This window comes from Rutidosis leptorrhynchoides, chromosome 8 (assembly GCF_046630445.1).
Source record: "Rutidosis leptorrhynchoides isolate AG116_Rl617_1_P2 chromosome 8, CSIRO_AGI_Rlap_v1, whole genome shotgun sequence".
Lineage (NCBI taxonomy): Eukaryota > Viridiplantae > Streptophyta > Magnoliopsida > Asterales > Asteraceae > Rutidosis > Rutidosis leptorrhynchoides.
Window position 1 is genome coordinate 41266911 of NC_092340.1, and position 14714 is coordinate 41281624.

The following is a 14714-nucleotide window of genomic DNA, read 5'->3' on the forward strand; positions in this document are numbered from 1 at the left end:
CAACACGAGCCAATCGGGTATGCGTATCATTAAGTCCCCCCAGTGCGATAATATGCGCAAGCATTGCGCATGGTGTCGAACTCAGCTACTACTAACTTCACAGCAGGTGTGACATGACAACCATCACATCACCTGTTCCGTTGCATTAAATATATCCTTCTCTGCCGTACATGTTCTGAAACGTGTACGTCAATCATTTACCGTCGTCCTTTCTTCTTTTATAAATAGAGCTTTTCACATTCATTTTCTACTTTCTTCACTTCTATTTTTTAGCATGGCTTATTGTGCTGGTTCATCCTATGTTGGCTCCATTCCTTCATACATCTCATCTGAATACGTAGCGCATCTCGCGACGCGCTATCCTCCCATGAGGGTCGTTGTCGCCAGTGGTTCTCGGTCGCTCAGACCGAGCCAACCGCTCTCCCAACGGGAAGGTGGCCGTGTATAGCGTGGTTTTTGAGCGGGGGAATCTGCGCATTCCGCCCACAAATTTCTTCATGCGCGTACTTTCACATTTCAATATAGGAATGGGTCAGCTGGATCCAGATAATGCTTGTCGCCTCATTGTATTCCAGATGTGGTGCAAGGCGCATGGTTTTATTCCTACCGTTAATCTGTTTAAGAACATATTTTCATTTGAACGACTCGATACTGGTTGGTTTGCTTTTCGTGACAATATTCATTTTACTGTTGAACTAACGGAGGAAAGCCCACCAGATTGGAAGGAGCGCTATTTCTTTGTGGATAACACCTTTATCCCTTCGGAGTTTTCAAATGTGGCTTCCTGGAAGTATGGTTTTGACAAGAGTTTAAATCCAACGCCACCTTTAAGTTCAAGCGAGCAATCAATGTTGGGCAAGTGCGTGGGTTGCGCTCTTCCATTACGCACGTATAGTAATAAAGCGTTGTATGCTGGGGGGATATCCAAGCATTGGCTGGACCCCAGCTATTATCCTCATTTTAGCCGCCATCTTCAAGGTATGTAGAACCTTAAACTTTTTCTTCTTCTACTTTTTTCTTAAAGTTTTTTTGTATCTTGGCAGCAATTCCCTTCTCTGAGTATCTTGAATTTTCTTCTTCTACGTCTGTGGCAGTTGACCGCATGCCTTTAGGGAAAGGTTTTTCAGCTAAGCGTCATGTTGCTGTTGCCTTTGCTTTCGGTTCTTCGCGCAAGAAAAAGAAGAAGAAATTTGTAGCGCAATATGCCAATTTGCCAAAGCGGTGTCCTCGCAGGAAGCTTGTTCCATTACATGGTGATGCGTCTGCTCGAAGGAAGCTGATAATGCTAAAAACGAACATATATTTCATAGCATTATTCCTCAAGAAAGACAAGCTTTTAGTTGCAATTGTTCTATTTAAAAGTGATATTCGTTTAAATAATAAAAGGTGAAGACAAAAGACAGATTCGACGAATTGAAGACGCAAACGGCCAAAAAGCTCAAAAGTACAAAAGACAATCAAAGAGGTTCCAATTATTGATAAGAAACGTCTCGAAATTACAAGAGTACAAGATTCAAAACGCAAAGTACAAAATATAAAATTGTACGCAAGGACGTTCGAAAATCCGGAACCAGGACCAGAGTCAACTCTCAACGCTCGACGCAACGGACTAAAAATTACAAGTTAACTATGTATATAAATATAATATAATATATAATTAATTATATTAATTATATATATATATATATATTATATATATATATTATAAACTGTCGGCAAGAAAGACTCCAAAAGGGACTGAGCTGTAATTTCAAACTCCGCGACTCGCGGAGTTTGAAGGCAAAAATGCCGCGAGTCGCGGAGCCCCAAAAGTCAAAAATCCCTATAAAAGCAAACGAATTCTGATCGCAAAAATAACCAAAAATCCATCCATCTCTCTATCTATATCGTATATATTTATATTTTAATTTTAATTTTAATTTTAATCCTAATAATAAGGGTATGTTAGCGAATGTTGTAAGGGTGTAAGTCAAAATTCTGTCCGTGTAACGCTACGCTATTTTTAATCATTGTAAGTTATGTTCAACCTTTTTACATTAATGTCTCGTAGCTAAGTTATTATTATGCTTATTTAAAACGAAGTAATCATGATGTTGGGCTAATTATTAAAATTGGGTAATTGGGCTTTGTACCATAATTGGGGTTTGGACAAAAGAACGACACTTGTGGAAATTAGACTATGAGCTATTAATGGGCTTTATATTTGTTTAACTAAATGATAGTTTGTTAATGTTAATATAAAGATTTACAATTGGGCGTCCCTATAAATTACCATATACACTCAATCGGACACGATGGGCGGGGTATTTATATGTACGAATAATCGTTCATTTAACCGGACACTGGAATGGATTAATAGCCACTAGAATAATTAAAACAGGGGTGAAGTTATGTACAAGGACACTTGGTATAATTGATAACAAAATATTAAAACCTTGGGTTACACTCAGTCGACATCCTGGTGTAAGTATTAAACAAAGTATTAAAATCTTGTTACAGTTTAAGTCCCCAATTAGTTGGAATATTTAACTTCGGGTATATGAATAATTTGACGAGGACACTCGCACTTTATATTTATGACTGATGGACTGTTATGGACAAAAACCAGACGGACATATTAAATAATCCAGGACAAAGGACAATTAACCCATGGGCATAAAACAAAAATCAACACGTCAAACATCTTGATTACGGAAGTTTAAATAAGCATAATTCTTTTATTTCATATTTAATTTCCTTTATTTTATATTTAATTGCACTTCTAATTATCGCATTTTTATTGTTATTGTATTTAATTGCACTTTTAATTATCGTACTTTTTAATTATCGCAAGTTTATTTTATCGCACTTTTATTATTCGCAATTTCATTATCGTTATTTATTTTATGCTTTAATTTAAAGTCTTGTATTTATTTGGTTTTAACTGTGACTAAAGTTTTAAAATCGACAAACCGGTCATTAAACGGTAAAAACCCCCCTTTATAATAATAATATTACTTATATATATATATTTGTATTTCTATAAAAGTAAACTAATATAGCGTTAATCTTTGTTTATAAAAGATTCCCTGTGGAACGAACCGGACTTACTAAAAACTACACTACTGTACGATTAGGTACACTGCCTATAAGTGTTGTAGCAAGGTTTAAGTATATCTGTTCTCTAAATAAATAAATATCTTGTGTAAAATTGTATTGTATTTAATAGTATTTTCTGTAAAAATAAGCTATTTTATATACTACTCTGCTAAAACATCAAGTATTTTTGGCGCCGCTGCCGGGGAGTCTCTTAAAAGCCGGAAGCGCAACGCTAATATAAAAAAAAAAAATTATGTATATTTAAGATTTTGTTAAATATTTAAGTTTTATAAAGTTTCTTTATTTTTATTTTATAAAAACATAAGTTTTATTTAAGTATTTTGTTTTTATTTAAAAACATAAAAAAAATATATATATAAATCTAGTTTTAAGCATTTTATTTATTAAAATTATAAAGTAGTTCTATTTTATTTAAGTTTTTAAAATATAAGTTTTTATTATACACATATTTTTTTTTTAAATATATAAACAGAAAAATTAAAAACAGAAAAAAAAAAATAAAAAAAAAACGCGTCGATTTAAAACTGTGCCAGAGTTGAAATTTGGATCCCCGCGACTCGCGGGGTTTTCTGCATTAAATACCGCGACTCGCGGAGTAATTCTGACACGCGACAGAAACCCTAAACTGCATTTATTACGGATAATTATTAATTATAATTATTATTAACCCTAATTATTATTATTATTATAATTAGTTTTATTTTAATTTAAGTTTTATTTAATTTATATTTTAGTTTATTAAGTTTAATTAAATTGTAAAATTAATAGTTTTAATAAATAATTAATATAAAAATAATATTTTTATAAAAATTGTGCTTTTTACAACTTTTTGTATATTTTTATATTTTGTCCCTTTTTAATCGTTTTAGCGTAATATTTGTATTTTTCGCTCATATTTAGTTTTAAACTTAGATTTTGCCATAGTTATTTTTACTCCTAGATTTTTAGTCTTTGCCGTAGAATTCCTTATGTGCTTTTTTCTTTAGACTAAGATTTAGGTGCTTTAGAATTTTGCGACGCCTTTTTAAGTTTTAGTTTCTTTTTAAGTTATTTCCATTAGGGATATAGTTTTTCTTGTAAGCTTTAATATTTTTAGACACCTTTTACCTATGTATCAATTATCATTCCAATTAGTAATCTCAATTTGCGATTATAATTTTAAGTTAGTTGTAGTAATAAGGTTAGGTTAGTCAAGTATTTTTAAGTTTTATGAGTTTCTTTTATTTTTCCGTCACCTTTTATTTTTCAACCATTTTTCTTTTTCGACCTTTTTCGACGAACTCTTTTTCTTTCTTATTTCTCGCTATTCTAGTTTTAGGACATAGATTTTTATTCTACTTCTTATCTAAATTTCTTAAAATTAAAAAAATTTGTTTTAAGTAGTTAAATTAATAGACATCAAAATTTTATGGTTCGTAGTAATAGTTGGATTTGTACGTGGACCGGGTTATTGGAGCCAAACAGTCCTCAATTATATTGAGACCAAACGAATCCTGCCCCTCTGCTGCATCTTTTGGCTATTCGAAACGTGGGCAAAATCAGAAAAGTCTATTGATTGGATAACTTATTATAATTTTTCTTTCCTTTTAAAAACTAATAGGATATTCAGTGAATGCACCGAGCAAGACGATCACCACCTTTTGTATGTTCACCACCTGTAAATAGATCAAGACATTTAGCAAATATAACCGCCGTTGATTTTTCTTTAGAATCGTCATCCAGTCGACCAAGTACTTCAGTTCAAATTTCCGATAATCCATTTTTTGAACCCGACCTCACAATTGAGAATCCGGAGAATATTCAGGAACGGTTTGTAGATCCTGAACCATTAAACTTTCCTCCGGAACCACCAATCATTCAAACAGAGATTGTTGAGGAACGAACCATTAAATCAGAATCCTCTAGTGATTCCGATTCAATAAATTCAATTATGGAGAATCTGGAACCTTTAAGTATGGAAGACCGAATGAGAGCTAAACGCACTGGCCAAGGTCACGCAATTACTCGTCCAGACATTAATGCGCCAGATTATGAAATCAAAGGACAAATTCTACACATGGTGACTAATCAATGCCAATTTAGTGGTGCGCCGAAGGAAGATCCAAATGAACATCTACGTACCTTTAATAGGATCTGCACACTATTTAAAATCCGAGAAGTGGAGGATGAACAGATATATCTCATGTTATTTCCCTGGACTTTAAAGGGAGAAGCCAAAGATTGGTTGGAATCGTTACCTGAAGGGGCGATCGATACATGGGATGTTTTAGTTGACAAATTTCTTAAACAATTCTTTCCTGCATCTAAAGCCGTAAGACTTCAAGCAGAAATTGTTACGTTTACACAGAAGCCGAATGAAACTCTATATGAGGCGTGGACTAGATATGGAAAGTTATTAAGAGGATGTCCGCAACATGGTTTAGACACCTGTCAAATAGTACAAATATTCTACCAAGGATGCGACATCACTACAAGAAAAGACATAGATATAGCAGCTGGTGGTTCTATTATGAAGAAAACCGAAACTGGTGCTTACAAAATTATTGATAACACTGCTTCCCACTCACATGAGTGGCACCAAGAAAAAGATATCGTTAGATCATCTAAAGCAGCTAGAGCCGATTCTAGCCATGACTTAGATTCCATTTCCGCAAAGATAGATGATGTGGAAAGACGAATGGAAAAGATGACTAAGGATATTCACTCAATACGAATTAGTTGTGAGCAGTGTGGAGGACCACATTTGACAAAAGATTGTCTCAGTATTGAATTAACAATGGAACAAAGAGAGAATATTTCATACATAAACCAAAGGCCTGGAAATAATTATCAGAATAATTATCAACCGCCAAGACCGATTTACAATCAAAACCAGAATTATAACCGAAATATTCCATATAACAACCAACAAAGTCCTAGCAATCAACAAGTATCCAATAATACTTACAATCAGCAAAGACCTAATTTTCAAAACAAACCACCACAACAAACCGATGATAAAAAGCCGAATTTAGAAGATATGATGACAAAGCTAGTTGAAACTCAAATGCAGGTTTTCACATCTCAAAAATAAACCAATGAACAAAATGCTCAAGCATTTAGAAATCAACAAGCTTCTATTCAAAATCTGGAACAAGAAGTGAGTAACCTAGCAAGGTTAATAGGTGAAAGAAAACCAGGAAGTCTACCTAGTGATACAAATGCTAACCCCCGGAATGAAACAGCTAAAGCCATTACCACAAGAAGTGGTACAACACTTAAACCACCTGAAATACCTGTAACTTCTGATGAAACTATTCCTACTCCACAAGAACCACAACCTGATCAAGATAAGGAAAAAGAACCGGTAGTTGAAAAGGTTAATGAAGATAACACAGTTAAGGATAAACCTTATGTTAAACCATACCAACCACCACTTCCTTACCCGAGTAAAATGAAGAAAGAGAAACTTGAAGCCGAGCAATCCAAATTCTTGGATATGTTTAAACAGATAAATGTAAATCTTCCTTTCATTGATGTGATTTCAGGAATGCCTAGATATGCTAAATTCTTGAAAGATCTAATCTCAAATAGAAAGAAAATGGAAGAACTCTCGGCTGTTACTATGAATGCTAATTGTTCAGCAGTGCTGTTGAATAAGATACCAGAAAAACTATCTGATCCAGGAAGTTTCACAATTCCATGTTTTCTGGGTAGTCTTAGTTCAATAGAAGCATTGGCAGACTTAGGTGCTAGTATAAATTTAATGCCGTATTCACTATACGCTAAACTAGACCTTGGAGAATTGAAACCAACCAGAATAAGCATACAACTAGCCGATAGATCAATAAAATATCCTAGAGGGATAATGGAGAACATGCTAGTTAAAGTTGGTACTTTAGTATTTCCAGTAGATTTTGTTGTTCTGGACATGGAAGAAGATTCTCAAGTTCCTCTCATATTAGGAAGACCATTCTTAAATACGGCTAAAGCAATGATAGACGTGTTCGGTAAGAAACTGACCCTAAGTATAGAGGATGAGAGTGTTACCTTTTCAGTTGATAGAGCAATGCAACAACCACAATCTGCAGATGATACATGTTATTATATTCAAACTATAGATGCACATGCAGAATTATTAGAAGAATTTCCAGAATTACAAGGAACAGGAGAATGTTCTTTAGGAGAAGGTAATGAACCAATTGATGAAGCTGAAATATTAGCTACACTAATAGCTAATGGATATGAACCAACAACAGAAGAAATTCAAATGCTAAAAGAAGAAGACAGATATCGATATAAATCATCGATAGAAGAACCTCCGAAATTAGAGTTAAAGCCACTTCCAAACCATTCGGAATACACTTATTTACATGGTGAATCTGAATTACCTGTAATAATATCGTCTTCTCTTACTGAAAATGAGAAATCACAACTCATTTCTGTGTTGAAATCTCATAAACCAGCCATTGCATGGAAGATTCATGATATTAAAGGAATAAGTCCTTCGTATTGCACACATAAAATCCTTATGGAAGAAGGTCATAAAACGTATGTGCAACGCTAACGAAGACTAAATCCTAATATGCAAGATGTAGTTAAGAAAGAGATTATTAAACTGCTAGATGCAGGTTTAATTTATCCAATCTCTGATAGTCCATGGGTAAGCCAAGTTCAATGCGTACCTAAGAAGGGTGGCATGACTGTCATTACAAATGAGAAAAATGAGCTTATTCCTACTAGGACTGTAACAGGATGGCGTGTATGCATTGATTATAGAAAATTAAATGACGCCACCAGAAAAGATCACTTTCCCTTACCTTTCATAGATCAAATGTTGGAAAGATTAGCCGGAAATAGTTACTATTGTTTTCTAGATGGATTTTCCGGATATTTTCAAATTCCAATAGCACCAGAAGATCAAGAGAAAACCACATTCACGTGCCCTTATGGTACTTTTGCTTACAAACGCATGCCATTTGGACTTTGTAACGATCCTGCAACCTTTCAAAGGTGTATGATGGCGATTTTTCACGACATGATAGAAGAATGCATGGAAGTATTCTTGGATGACTTTTCAGTCTTCGGTGATACATTTGAATCATGTCTAGTTAATCTTGAACGAATGCTAATTAGATGCGAAAAATCAAATCTAGTACTTAATTGGGAAAAATGCCATTTCATGGTTAAAGAAGGCATCGTTCTTGGTCATAAAATTTCAAAAGAAGGAATTAAAGTGGATAGAGCTAAAGTGGATGTAATTGCTAAACTTCCACATCCCACCAATGTTAGAGGAGTTAGGAGTTTTCTAGGGCATGCCGGTTTTTACCGACGTTTCATAAAAGATTTTTCAAAAATTGCCACTCCTATGAATAAACTCCTAGAAAAGGATGCTCCATTCATCTTTTCAGATGAGTGTATCAAATCTTTTAATATTCTTAAAGAAAAACTCACTAATGCACCGATCATGATCAAACCAAATTGGAATCTACCATTTAAACTAATGTGCGATGCAAGTGATTTTGCAATGGGAGCCGTTTTAGGACAAAGGATTGAAAAACGATTTCAACCTATATATTATGCTAGTAAGACGTTACAAGGAGCACAAACGAACTATACAACTACTGAAAAAGAACTCCTTGCTATTGTCTTTGCTTTTGACAAATTTCGATCATATCTCGTTCTAGCAAAAACGGTGGTCTATACCGACCATTCTGCTCTTAGATACCTATTTTCGAAACAAGATGCTAAACCAAGATTAATCCGTTGGATCTTACTCTTACAAGAGTTTGATATTGAAATCCGAGATAAAAGAGGAGCAGAAAATCTCGCCGCTGATCATCTTTCTCGTCTTGAAAATCCTGAATTAGAAGTTCTAAATGAATCGGCCATACAAGACAACTTTCCTGATGAATATCTATTGAAGATAGATTATAAAGAAATCTCATGGTTTGCAGGCTATGCAAACTATTTAGTATGTGGATTCCTTGAAAAAGGATTATCGTACCAAAGACGAAAGAAATTCTTCAGTGATATAAAACACTATTTTTGGGAAGATCCACATCTGTTTAAAAGTTGTCCCGATGGAATAATACGCCGATGTGTATTTGGAGATGAAGCTAGTAAAATTTTAAACCATTGTCACACAGGACCAACTGGAGGGCATTATGGGCCTCAACTAACAGCAAGAAAAGTTTATGATGCTGGGTTCTATTGGCCTACAATTTACAAAGACGCACACCTTCTTTGCAAATCCTGTGATGCTTGTCAAAGGGCCGGAAAAATAAGTCAACGTGATGAAATGCCACAAAATGTCATCCAAGTATGTGAAGTATTTGACATTTGGGGTATTGACTTTATGGGTCCATTTCCAAAATCTCATAATAATCTATATATACTCGTAGCCATTGATTATGTATCTAAATGGGCGGAAGCACAAGCTCTCCCAACTAACGATGCACGAGTTGTAGTCAACTTTTTAAAACGTCTTTTTGCAAGGTTTGGAACACCGAAAGCTTTAATAAGTGATCGGGGTACTCATTTCTGTAATAATCAACTTGAGAAAGTTCTTAAAAGATATGGAGTAACTCATAAAATCTCCACCGCATATCATCCACAAACAAGTGGACAAGTTGAAAATACCAACCGAGCCTTAAAACGTATTCTAGAGAAAACCGTAGGATCAAATCCGAAGGAATGGTCCATTAAATTGGAGGATGCACTCTGGGCTTTTAGAACAGCCTACAAAACTCCAATTGGAACCACACCTTTTAGACTTGTTTATGGAAAAGCATGTCATCTTCCAGTAGAAATTGAACACAAAGCATTTTGGGCTTTGAAGACATGTAATCTTGATTTACATGAAGCCGGACGTTTACGATTAAGTCAACTAAACGAATTAGAAGAATTAAGACATGAAGCATACGAAAATTCGTTAATCTATAAAGAAAGAACGAAGAAATGGCATGATAAAAGAATCAGAAGTTCAAAAGAATTTAAAGAAGGAGACAGAGTTCTTCTTTTCAATTCACGATTCAAGCTATTTTCTGGAAAATTGAAATCAAGATGGTGTGGACCATTCATAGTCAAGAGAGTTTTCCCATACGGAACGATAGAATTAATAAATTCAAATGGGATTGAATTTAAAGTTAATGGTCACAGAGTTAAACATTATATAGATAGTCCGATGGAAGTCGACAACGAAGTTAATCACAATTTCGACACCACAGCTAACTAAGTGTGGGGAGAATCAAGTCTTTAAAGGATAATATGTATTTCTGTTAGAGTTAGATTGTCTGTTTTCGTGTAGTTCTCGAAAATGGAACCCGAATGGTCTTTCCCTAGCAGACCCTAAAGAACTAGTCTTCTCCCCCCATTCTGAATTTTTTATTTTTTTAGGTTTTTACGAAATGAAGACTGCCTGTGAACTAAACCATGGTCTAATGCTACACGCTTTGATCACTAAACGTAATAATGACATACTACCGAGTGAATTAGTATCAGTAATCAGAGAAAGAATGGACGGAGTTAGAAAAGAATCCAGATGCGAAGATAATAAGATACAATTTGGTAAAGGAAAATCAAAATCCGCAGCGAAAAGAAGAGCACGATACCTAGAAAGATGTCACAAATGCGGAAAATGGTCACATGGAGGTAAATGTTCAAATAATCAAACCTATTCAAACACCGAATTTGTTACTTTATGCAGAGACGGACCGTTCATATGTTTAGAAGAAAAGACACTGAATGCTCGAGGTTACGCCTATGTAGCCATGGAAAACCAATTAAACCGACTATCTTATGAATGGGATAGATCATATAACTAAGAAATCTATTTCACAGGTATGTTTGTACAGTTTTTATTTTATTTTTTTATTTTTAACCTTTTGATAATAAACGCTAATTTGTTCGCTATAAAGTATTAAATTGGTATTGAATAAAATTAGGTTTGGCGACCGAAATTATTGATATCATTCAAAAATTTATTACATCACTGCAAAATTTAACGTTTATTCTTAAGGTATAAATATCTTTAATCAATCAACCCAAAATATTTCAAAAATTCGTCATGAGTTAAATTAGGTCTTGGAACCGAAATTACTTTACCGAAAAGAGGGGCGTATATTTTTGATAGTATTTGATTGATTAAAGTGGGATAAAAAGCCAAAAAGATTTTTAATTTTATTTTTACCATGTTTTTAAAATTAATATTTAAATCTTAAATTAATATTGTAAACTTTATAAAAACAATATATTTAAAATTGTAAATATTTGAAAAATTAATATAAGTTTGGTGTGAATTTATATATGAATTTTTAAATTAAGTTTGGTGTGAATTTTTAATTTTTAAAATATGAATTTTATTTATATGAATTTTAAATTTTAAGTTTGGTGTGAATTTTAATATTAATTTTGAATTTTATATTTAAATTGTGTGAATTTAAAAACAAAAATTTACTTTATCTCATTAAGTTAAAAATATGATTTTTAAAATTCGTCGTAAGTTGAAGACTAGGTCTTTGAACCGAAATTGCTTTACCCAAGGGAGGGACGAGAACTTTTATTATCATTATTTTTAATCTTATTGAATTAAAGTATGCTAAAAACATTAAAAAAACCAAAAATCTTAGCTTTTAAAACAATCGCTACAAAAAGAAAAATTTTAAAATTTTGTCGAGGGACGGACTAGGACATCAATCCGAAACGACCTCGTCCTAAATAACAAGGGAAACAAAATTTTAAAAATTAATTACTTAATTATTTTATAAGTTAAAGATTATATATATAAAAAAAAAAAAAAAAAAAAAAAAAACCAAACTCCGCGACTCGCGGAGTTTGAAGGGGAAAACACCGCGAGTCGCGGAGGGACTAAAAATCAGAAAAAAATATAACCGCAGAACAGATCAGTCCCCAACCCACAAAAACTAAAAACCTGCGAAAATACTGCCGAAAATAAATGAAAAAAAACTCCCAAAATCACAATTTTTAACCGTTAATCATCAAATATTTTACTAAAATCATGTTGAGAAGGATGCTATCAAGGAATTACTCAAGAAAAATGGTAAATTTCTACACCTAAACACCATTTAATCCGAAATTAGTGTTCTTGAGCAATTTTTTCCCCAATTTGATTTTGATGCTTTTTAGTGTAATTAGGCTTAAATTGTTTATGTATTATGCTTGTATAACCTAGATTAATGCTGTTTAACATGATTAGAAGCCTTAAACTTCAAATTTTGAGTAATCTAGGGTTTGTGTTCTTGAGCAAATTTGGGGCTTTTTGATATAAACAGGTTATGGACGATTTTTGTCATGAATTGTTGCTAAATTAAATAGTGTAACATGTCTAGGTAGTTAAATGATCCAAACTTTGAGCCTAAACATGATTTTGAGAATTAAAGTGGACTTTTTCAAGTCTAAAATTCATGAACTTGATTTTTGAAAGATAATGCCATTTGAGACTTGTTTAATTGCTAGTAATGATTATTTTGACATGTTATTTGAGTTGAATGCTTATGAACTTGGCGAACATTTTCGTATATGCTTATTTGAAAAAGTGTAGATTTGATGAAAATATGAAAATGAGCTTAATTTTGATATAAATTGATCATGTCATTGTAATTATTTTGATTGATGATTTTGCTGATACTAATGCATATTTGGATGCACAAAAATTGTGTTTGATGTGTTTTGCAGACTGAAGGGGGTGAATCTTCATCCCAAGCCCGCAATGCTCCTGCTGAGAATGCGGAACAACAGGAGGTGAATAACTACTACAAGCAGGATATACCTCATCCAGTCATGACATTTTCTGATATGCACTTGGAAGAGTTGCACCCGAACCTGAGATTTGACAAACTTTGGATAGATTATCCAAAATACCAAAGGGGTTTGCATACTCTTCATTCTAAGGTTGTTGAGGTACCGAGGGTCATAGAATGGGGACCCTTAGAAGCTGTAGAATTGGCAGGACCAATTAGGGAATTACTTGTACAGAGGTATGGTAATTCTACTTTTAATGACTGGGTACGTTTATTCACCATGCGTAGACCTGTATATAAAGTATGGTGTGAAGAATTGTTGTGTAGTATAGAGTTGAATGATCGGGTAGCTAGTTTAACCGATCGTTCTTTTATTAGATTTTTGTTAGGCGGTTCGATGCGCCACATGTCTTTACTAGACATGGCTCAGGCTTTACGTATATATACGCCTGAGGAGTTAGCATCTGCCGATTGTAGAGGGTTGATACTAAATGGTAGAAAGATAGATGAAAATTTTGATACACACGGTGTGTGGAGTCAAATGACAAGCCATCACCGTTTCAAAGGGGGAAATTACTCTTATTTGGATATAGATAGAGCCGAATTAAGAGTGATTCATAGGTTTTTAGCTAATTCGATTACACAAGGGGGTAAGAACAAGGAAAAGGTAAATGAACAGGATTTGTTTTACCATATGTGTATTCGAGACCCACAAAGCGTTGTAAGTATACCGTATTGTGTGGGTTATTATTTATCAGCTATGGTTCGGGGGATGAGACTGCATAGCATAATAGGAGGTGGTATTTTTATTACTTTGATTGGTGAATATCTCGGTGTGGATATAAGTCGGGGGGGATTATTAGTAGAAGAACCAGAACCCCGCGATACTATAGGTTTAAATGTATACCATGGTGCGAAAGTTTTGAAGAGGCGAAATAACGCCGCAGTACCATACCATGGTAGACATCCACAGGTTGAGAGAAACCAACAGCAAGGTAATGTAGGAGGGGGGAAATGAGATGCAAGAAATGCAAAGGTTTATAGCTTCACAGGAGTACGAAAATGCTAGACAGAGAGCATTTGAAGATTGGCAAGTTCATCAGAACTAAATCATAGCTCATTGCCAACATATAGGTCGAAACTATATTCCTACACCAAAACCCATCTTCCCTCCCTGGTCTATAGAGATGCAACCACCGTATCCTACGTATAACCCTGCCGAAGCATTCTATAGCACCTATGGTTATGCCTGGAACCCCTATTGGTACCAGTATCATCCCTAGTATACTTAGTTTTTTTTATTTTGTAATTTGTAATGATTGATACGTTTAATACTTATGTTAATATTGTAATAGTTTTTATAATTTTCTAACTTTTATTCTTAGATTTTAATAATTTTTGAATGTGGGGTAATATACCAAACTTCAAAAATATGTATATATGTTTGCAGTTTATCTTATGTACACAACAGGGTAAAACAACGCATTTTCAAAGACTGGCATTAAGTTCAGCAAAAGCAACTAATTTTGACGACAAGATGCAAAATATATGTGAAATAACAACAAGACGGAATGAACAAATGATGTGCACCATTTATCATTCAGCAAACAAACGCCAATATATTTGGAAACTTTGGTAAAAATTTAATCATTTTCACACAAATCACCCTCAATAATTTAAATTATTACTGATTTCTTGCAAATGAGGGCATTGCAAGATCTTAAGTGTGGGAAGGGGTTAAATTCTTTCGGATTTTAAAATTTTTTACTTTATACACTTGGTTACCATTAAAAATACTAGTAAAGCAGTAGTTGTATTAGAATCTAGTGCTCTCTGATAATAAAGAACAGCCCTAGTCTTATATACTGACTACCC